This window comes from Panthera leo, chromosome A2 (assembly GCF_018350215.1).
Source record: "Panthera leo isolate Ple1 chromosome A2, P.leo_Ple1_pat1.1, whole genome shotgun sequence".
NCBI lineage: Eukaryota > Metazoa > Chordata > Mammalia > Carnivora > Felidae > Panthera > Panthera leo.
The window spans coordinates 167,894,193-167,902,333 of record NC_056680.1 but is presented as its reverse complement, the minus strand read 5'-3'; the positions used below and the strand labels follow the sequence as shown (position 1 = coordinate 167,902,333).

The 8,141-nt window shown below is 40.1% G+C and overlaps 1 long non-coding RNA gene across 1 annotated transcript; it reads left to right on the top strand.

Moving 5' to 3' along the window:
* The first annotated feature begins 1,946 nt into the window (after nt 1–1,946).
* LOC122213606 lies at nt 1,947–3,440 on the top strand. Its single transcript, XR_006199602.1, has 2 exons — nt 1,947–2,050; nt 3,051–3,440. It is a non-coding gene; the product is annotated as an uncharacterized LOC122213606 (long non-coding RNA).
* Nucleotides 3,441–8,141: the final 4,701 nt, after the last annotated feature.

Here is an 8,141-nt window from a genome sequence, read left to right as displayed (position 1 = left end):
ATTCAGTCAAGAAGAGGCCAGTATGCAGATACACATGGGGAGAAGAGGCCACTTGAAGATGCAGTCAGAGTGAAGTTATGTTGCCTGCATGGACAACACCTCTCTCTTGGGTAATTTCAATCAAGCCTCTCAGATCCAGGAAGGTCAGATCAGTGCAACATTGAATATTCATGAGTCATAAAGGAAAGTCCAAAATGTCGTCAATATTCTCTGATTTAAAAGGCTTGCATGTATATAATGAGTAAAAATATGCTTTAGCATCTGGGAAAATTCACTTACATAAAGACACAGTCTGTCAATGTTGCCCAATAACTATAATTCTGTCATTTTCCCTCAAACAACTCATAACAATACTTTAAAGCCCATAAAAATTAAGAATACATAGTCAAGATTTATTTCAACTAGGCCCAGAAATGATGCTGGGCCTTGTAAACAAAGTCCCAGGAGCATCACCCCTTGGTACAATATTTTAGGCATGGGCACTTTGTGTTCTAACATGGGGTAGATTCTGAAAAATCCAGTATATACATGAATTCTAATTTGTTGATGTCTTTTGTTGAATTTCTAATCCAAAACGTGTTGGAAAATATAAATATTTTTACTAAACAAAATTAAAGAACTAATGCCAGGATAATTTGCTTTTAAGTTATTATCAGCCTACATCAGCTGCAAAATCAGCTGTCTGTATGTCAAAGAGAAAGAAAATTACTCTAAGCTTTGTAACTTTCAGGATAAGCAGGTTTTAAATACATATATATTTTACTTTGACCTTGTCTCTTGACTGAAAAAATAGCTACCAATGAACAGAGAAGTCTAGCACGTGGATATCCTCCAATGTACATGGACTTCTCTTTGGAAATGTCCATTTGTGGTTTCTCTTCGAGGTTTCCCCACATCAAAAGTGGAGGATAGTGCTGAAGACCAAGGCTTTGGTGTCAGATTAATAAATTTACACAAACATTTATTGAGTACCTACTATGTGCACACTGAAGATACAATGGTGAACAAAATAGACTTGGTCCCTACCTATGGAGGTCTTATTCTAGTGAAGAAGACAAACAGTAGAGGAGTAAATAACAACAGGATTTCGAATGGGAGTAAGTGCTGTGAAGTAGTGCAGTAGGGTCAGGAGAAAGAGCTTGGGAGGTCAGGAAAGGTTACACTGAGACTTCTGAGGGGACTGAATAATGAATGACCTATGTGAAGATCTTCTGGGAAAGCTTTGAGGTAGAGAACATAGTACACGTCATGGCACTGGTGTCGAAGCAAGCACTACATCGCAGAGACAAGGTGAGCAAAGCAGAGAGAGGCAGAATGGTGGGGGGTGGGCTTTGGTGAAGAGTTTGGCTTTTATTCTAAATGTAATGGGAACCCCCTAGAGGCCTGGGCAGGGAAGAGACGGGATCCAACCCCTGTCTGAGAAAGTGGCCTTGGGAGCTGGGTAGGGGTGGAGACTGCAGGGAAGGTGGGGCATGAAGGGCGGTCAAGAAGCTTCTTCATGATCTAGACAGAGGCACAGCAGGTATGACTGCAGAGGGAGGTGGAGCTGCTGAGAAGTCGTCAGGGGTAGATAGGTTTTGAGGCCTCAGGCCCCAGGATCTGATGGAGACCACAGGACAAGAAATAAGGTTTCCTTATTTGGGGAAGTATTTTTGGCTTGAGCTCCTGGGTAGTGCCATTAACTGGAAAAAAGGAAAAAAGTCAGTGATTAAAAGACTCGGGAGGGAGTGTGGCCCAGTCCTTGAGTAAGTGGGTAGGACTCGTGGCCTCAGATGGGGCGCTAAGTTTATCCACCGAGACAAGAGAAAGCCAAACACATGGGCAAAGGTATAGGCAGGTTTGACAGCTTCTGGATTGGAGGATAAGGTTCTGGTCTGATTGCTTGTGTTTCATTTGTGAAATCATAAAAGGTGTTGCCTGCGTATGACAATGGGAGTGGTCATGGCAGCATCCTGAGAAGAGCAGCAAAAATGTGACTTTGAGGTCTTGGAGGAGGCAAGCATGTTGACCAGGGTACGGAAGGAGCCTGAGAGCCCAGAGAACATCTAAGGTTTGTGGTCAGAAGCAAAGCAAGATCACTCACCATGTTGGGGGCTTGGAAGTCTATCAGATTGAGGTTACATAGAACCAAAGGGATAAATCCTTGGTGACCTGCAGATGGAGAGGTAACAGGCCAGTGAGGTCTGGGGGGTAGTGCTCCCATCTCTCCCAGGAAGGAAGTGGTAAATTCATTCTACTGGGAGCTGTTTGCAGGATATGTCAGAAGCACTTGGGAGAAAGGCTGTCTGTGCCTTTGTGGGAAAAGACAGTTTTGTAAGGAACCCATGAGGCTCTGGACGTGTCCTTTACACCCTGCCTGGGCAGGGTCATGACAAGGAAGGGCTTGTTCCGGTTCTGGAGTGAATCTAGCTCTGCCATTTAGTAACTTGCTGACCTCAGGCAAGGTACTTCTCATCTGGAAAAGAGAGGTTATAATATTACTTGCTTCAAATTTTGTTATGAACATTGAAAAATTACTAGGTATAGCACTTGATACATTTTTAGGTATGGAAGATCCATTCAATAACTCTTGGGTATTATTATTTGTAAAAATCTAGTTTTCACAATGAAGATGAATCAACTCCACACTCTGTTGTTTCATCATTCCCAAAAAGGAGAGTGGATATTTTGAGAAAATTGTCAAGCATCAGAAAGACCCTCTTGAGAAAGGCATCTTCTAGTGTTGAGGGTACTAACTGAATCTCTGTCCAGCTTTATGATAACAGCTTAGTGTTGGAAACACTTTCTCAAATCAAGAGTTCGGGTACACACACACACACACACTCACACACACACACACCACATAAAACACTTATGCCATGCAAGCACATGTGGATTTAGTGCCTCTGGAGAGAGCTTACACCATGTGCTTTAATGAGTGGGAGAGCTGTTGGACAGGCATCCTGGTGACCTGACAGTCTATCATTAAGTAGCTAGCATCTGCCTCTCTAGAGCAGTGCCTGACCGTCTCACTTCTCTGTTTTAAAATTAGACTCCATTTTTTTTAACAGAAGAGAAAGCAGTCGTGCTGAAGACTTCTGACTGATTAATATGACTAAAGCCTGTGGACACAGCTGCTTATATCTCCACACTTCCTTACCAGCTCCTCAGCATAGTCTTCTTGATAGTGCAATGCTCTGGTTCTGCTCTCTGCTGCGCTAGTGGAATCTGGCACCAACTACATGCACAGGAACTGCAGATTATATAACACAAGGGATTACAGCGTGTTTCGCGGACACAACAAAGTGTCCTGTTGTTGGAATGGAGATGATCTAGGCCATGCTCTGTAACCTGCTGAGGAAGCCATGGAGAACTGTGGGGATGGACAAAGTTGCCTAAGACTTAGTACCATATTACCGCAGAGCTAAGACCATAATCTAAGACTCATGGGTCTCATTCTAGTGCTATGGATGTGTATTTATTTTACTATTTGTGAAAGAAAAATTAGAAAATCCAGATGAGTGGGAAAAAAAAAAAAAAAACATGGCATACATGAGACTTCTCCCACCAAGAGAAAGTCACCATTGACTTTCAGTATACACTTCTCCGTCACTCCCTTCCAGATCCAGTTTGGCACAGCTGAACCTTCTCGGCAGAATTTAGGTCATATATGGAACCCTTGCTGCAAGAGCGTTTGGACAATATACTGTAACTTCCCACTTCCATAGTTTAATGATATAAGTGAACTGAGTAGCGTGACATCAAATAGGCCAACCCTCAGGATAGACACCACCATGTGTCCATGTTAACACACACACTTATACAACGTCATTTTAGGGTTGCATAATATTGTTATTCAAACTAGATCTCCTTAATTTAATTTCCTTAAGACATATGCCTAGAAATAATAAAGCCAGGAAGAGAGTACATGATTTTCCCGGAGGCTTTTACTCTAACAAACTATTCTCCAAAAAATTACATCCACATGTTAGAGTGTTCACTCAACTCCTAACCAATGCTGGTTATTACTTTTTTCCCAAATATTTTCCATTTTCATCACCAAAAAAAAAAAGACTCAAACAATATTACCTCTCACATTTCCAATAGCTTTATTTTAAACTACAAAGCAGAAATTGCCTAAGACAAAAAAAATTTAGGTGAACAGCAGGAATTCAGGCATTTTGAAATATGTTAGGTTTTAAGCTGGTGTTCTAGCTCAGCACCAAAATGACAAGGAAACAAAATGATTTGTATTCATTCAAGAATTTCCAATGCATTACCACTATTTTTATTTAAGTAAACATTTCAAATACCCAACTAAGCTCAATGCTTTTAAGTCATATGTTTTTTTGATTCAGAGAGAGATCAATTTTACCAACTTTATCTGGTCCCATCTCAAAACATTGTACATTAATGTTCTCTCACTTCACAAGCAGCACTAACTGTACCTTTTATTTTTCCATTTTTATTCTGAATGCTTTTTCAGTTTTTTTGTTTTTTAATCACTGAATTTATCTAAGGAAAGAGGAACAGACACTCTTCACACATATAAACTATGTGTGGCAGCATTACAGTCTTTAGAAATGTAATTGATGACTGGGGCGCCTGGGTGGCTCAGTTGGTCAAGTGTCTGACTTCGGCTCAGGTCATGATCTCATAGTTTGTGAGTTTGGGTGGGCGGACAGCTCGGACCCTGAAGCATAAAATAAAAACATTAAAATTTTTTTTTAAAAAAAGAAATATGCATGGATGAGATGAGCATATCAAAAAGCATGACAAGGTAAAAAGTGATGCTTTAGTAATGATCACCTAGATCAGGAGTTGGCAAACTGACCCACAGCCCAAATCTGGTAGTCACCTGACATGGAAATAAAAATGTACTGGGACAGTTACACTCTCCCATTTACAGATTGTCTGTGTCTGCTGTCATACTACAACAGCAGAGTTTTAGCATGATGGTGTGACCATACGGCAGCGTGGGATGTGACTGGGTGACTGTGTGGAGGTGTGAAGGTGTGGCTGTGTGGAGGCGTGGCATCTATCAGTAATTTTTTCCTTTTTATTGGTGGTACCACAATTTGGTTATCCATTCCTCTGCTTATGGACCTTTGGATGGCTTCTAGTTTGCAGCTATAACAAAAAAACTAAAAATAAAAACCTTGTTAAGAACATGTACAAGACTTCATGTGGATATGTGTTTTCATTTCTTTATGCTGAATAGCCAGGAGTGAAATGACTAGACTGTTTGGTAGAAGTATGTTAACTTTTATTTTTTTAAGAGACTTTTAAAGTTTATTTATTTATTTTGAGAGAGAGAGGAAGTGTGTGTGTGTGCGCGCAAGCTGGGGAGGGGCAGAAAGAGAGAGGGAGAGAGAGAATTCCAAGCCGGCTCCATGTGATCAGCACAGAGCCCAGTGCAGGGTTTGAACTCACAAACCCTGAGATCATGACCTGAGCTGAAGTTGGATGCTTAACCGACTGAGCCACACAGGTGCCACAGAAATATGTTAACTTTTAAAGAAACTACCAAACTGTTTTCTACGATGGCTGTACCATTTTATGTTCCCATGAGCAGTGGATGAAAGTTTCAGCTGCTCCACACTCTGACCAATACTTGATATCATCAGCCTTTTTACTTTTAGCCTCTTTGAAGTATGTGTAGGTAGGATCCCACTGTAGTTCAGTTTGCATTTCTTCAATGACTAATCATGTTGAACATGTTTTCACACTTGTATTTGCCATTTATGTATCTTCTTTCGTGAAGTGTCACTTCAGATATTTTGTGTCTGACCTACTAGTGACTCAGAGGTTCAGCTGAGACTTGTGTAGGTGGTCCGAATGTCACTTCTGTTCTCAAAACTTGTGTCTCCTTTGTCTGGGTCTTTCCTGCGTGTACATAGTTAAGGTTGAGACTTGTGTGGATTCATAGACAGAGTTGGAGAGCACCTTCGCTGGCCATCTCCCTCTGCCATTTCCCTACGCACTTGGGTCTTCAGGGCCTCTTTCAATTGTTCCTTGTAGACTTTTGGCCACCAGCCAAATGACTGGAGGCTGCTGCCAGGCGGGGAGGAGATCCATCCCCATGTAGGTCACCTCTTCCAGGTGTGACTTCCCTCACAATCTTCCCTTTGTATTTATTTTTCAGAATCTTTGGGAGTTTTTAATTTGCCCACATTTTGGTTGTAATCAGAGAAAGGGCTAGGCTGTACTGGGCTTACCCAACCACAATGGAACTAGAACCAAATTACTAAATTATAGGTAATTATTCTGTAACCTGGTCTTTTTTATTGGACTATGAAGAGATCCTTTTCCTCTCCAACCCCCTTCTCTGTGTGTGTATGTGTGTGTATACTTTTTTTCTAAAATACCAAGAATTCTGGCAATAATTTTCAGAAGTTGTAGCCTCCACACTCAAAGATAATTATTAGGTAGCTGATGAATGGCTGTTGGGGTTTAACTGACCTGCCATATTGAAATTCAGTCAGACTTGATGGGGTGTACTAGGATGACTAAACTGGAAATATTTTGTGCATTTCACTATTGAATGGTGAGGAGACAATCAGCATGTAATAAATTCTCATTTTTAATAAACTGTTTGCATTCTTTTTAGTAAAAATGACAAGATTCTATGGGTTTAGTGACAAATCTAGAGAGACCAAAGACTCATGAGACACAACTCCTTGCAAGAATTTGAATGGCATTGGCAATTGTGTGATGAGTGAGAGCAAAGTCTTTAGCCTTGGGTGAACCTTCTCCAAGGCCCTGGATCTTTTGGAAGCAGCATCAAAATCACGTTGTATTCAAGGTGGGCAATTATAGTATTGGTGGGATGAGGCAAAAAATCAGCAGTTTAGTCTACGTTACCTTGTAGGCAGGTAGACTATGAATCTGAATTTTTCTCAGTGATGATGTGTTGGTGGCTGCTGACATCCTTTTGCAGAGGTGATTAATCTGTTAAAACACACATGAAGATTTGGAGATGCTTCACAAACCATTTCAAATATAAATTTGTCCTACATTTTTTCTCTAATTGTTTCTGAATAAATGGTGCCACAATAATAATATGACAAATAAAGCTAAGAGAGGAGTTGACTGGTAACGTGTGGTCAGTATGATAGAGGCACCTAAAAACTGGAAAAGCAACCTAAGGAAAAACCAAGATATCTTTAATTACCAACTTTCAATTTTTATTATAGTCAATATGACCAATATAATAATGGATAGTATTAAATTTTCACTGGAAAATGATTACTTTTCTCATTCTGTGGGATTTCTTTTACTTTTGAAAAAAAATTATGTTTATTTTATTCTTGAGAGAGTGAGAGAGAGAGAGTAGGGGAGGGGCAGAGAGAGGGTGGGGACATGGAGTCCAAAGCAATTCCAGGTTCTGAGCTGTCAGTACAGAGCCCGACAGGGGGCTCGACCCCACAAACTGTGAGGTCATGACCTCAGCTGAAGTTGGCACTCAAGCGACTGAGCCACGCAGGTGCCCCAGATTTCTTTCACTTTTAAAAATTGGACTTGTAGATATTTTGTCCCATTACAGGGTGTAGGCAGATATTGGAATGTGAACGAACATTTATGTTTCTGCTGTGAGCATGTGAGTACAACATATATACCTGAATATAGCAATTCTAAATAAATTACCAGAGACTTGAATCAGACTGAATTTAAAACAAAAATAGGTATGACAACATTGTTTTTATAAAATTTGAACTGAAATCTTTGGTTTGGCATAACATCACATTTAATTAACTCTTTGGAATTAGAAAGAACTGGGTTCAGATCTCAATTTTTTAATTAGTATTACTGTATGATGCTGGGGAAGTTATTCCTCCTCTCTTAGCCTTAGTTTCTTCACGCAAATGTGATAATAATGGTTGTTGGGAGAATAAATTTAACATTTTATGTAAAGCACAATATAAATGCTCAATAAATGGCTCCTATAAATATTTTTTAAATTGTTACTACTTGTATCTTGGGACAAAATAAAAACATATGTAACCTAATTAATTACTGCAAGTCAGAATTGGAGCTATGTATTCAGTTTTTCAAAACAAACCTCCCCAGGCTGATTTTTCATTTGATTCAAACCCCTGAGCCAGATAATGCTTTCAGCAGAGCTCAGGGGACCCAGAATAGCAACTTCCTGTGTCTAAAAT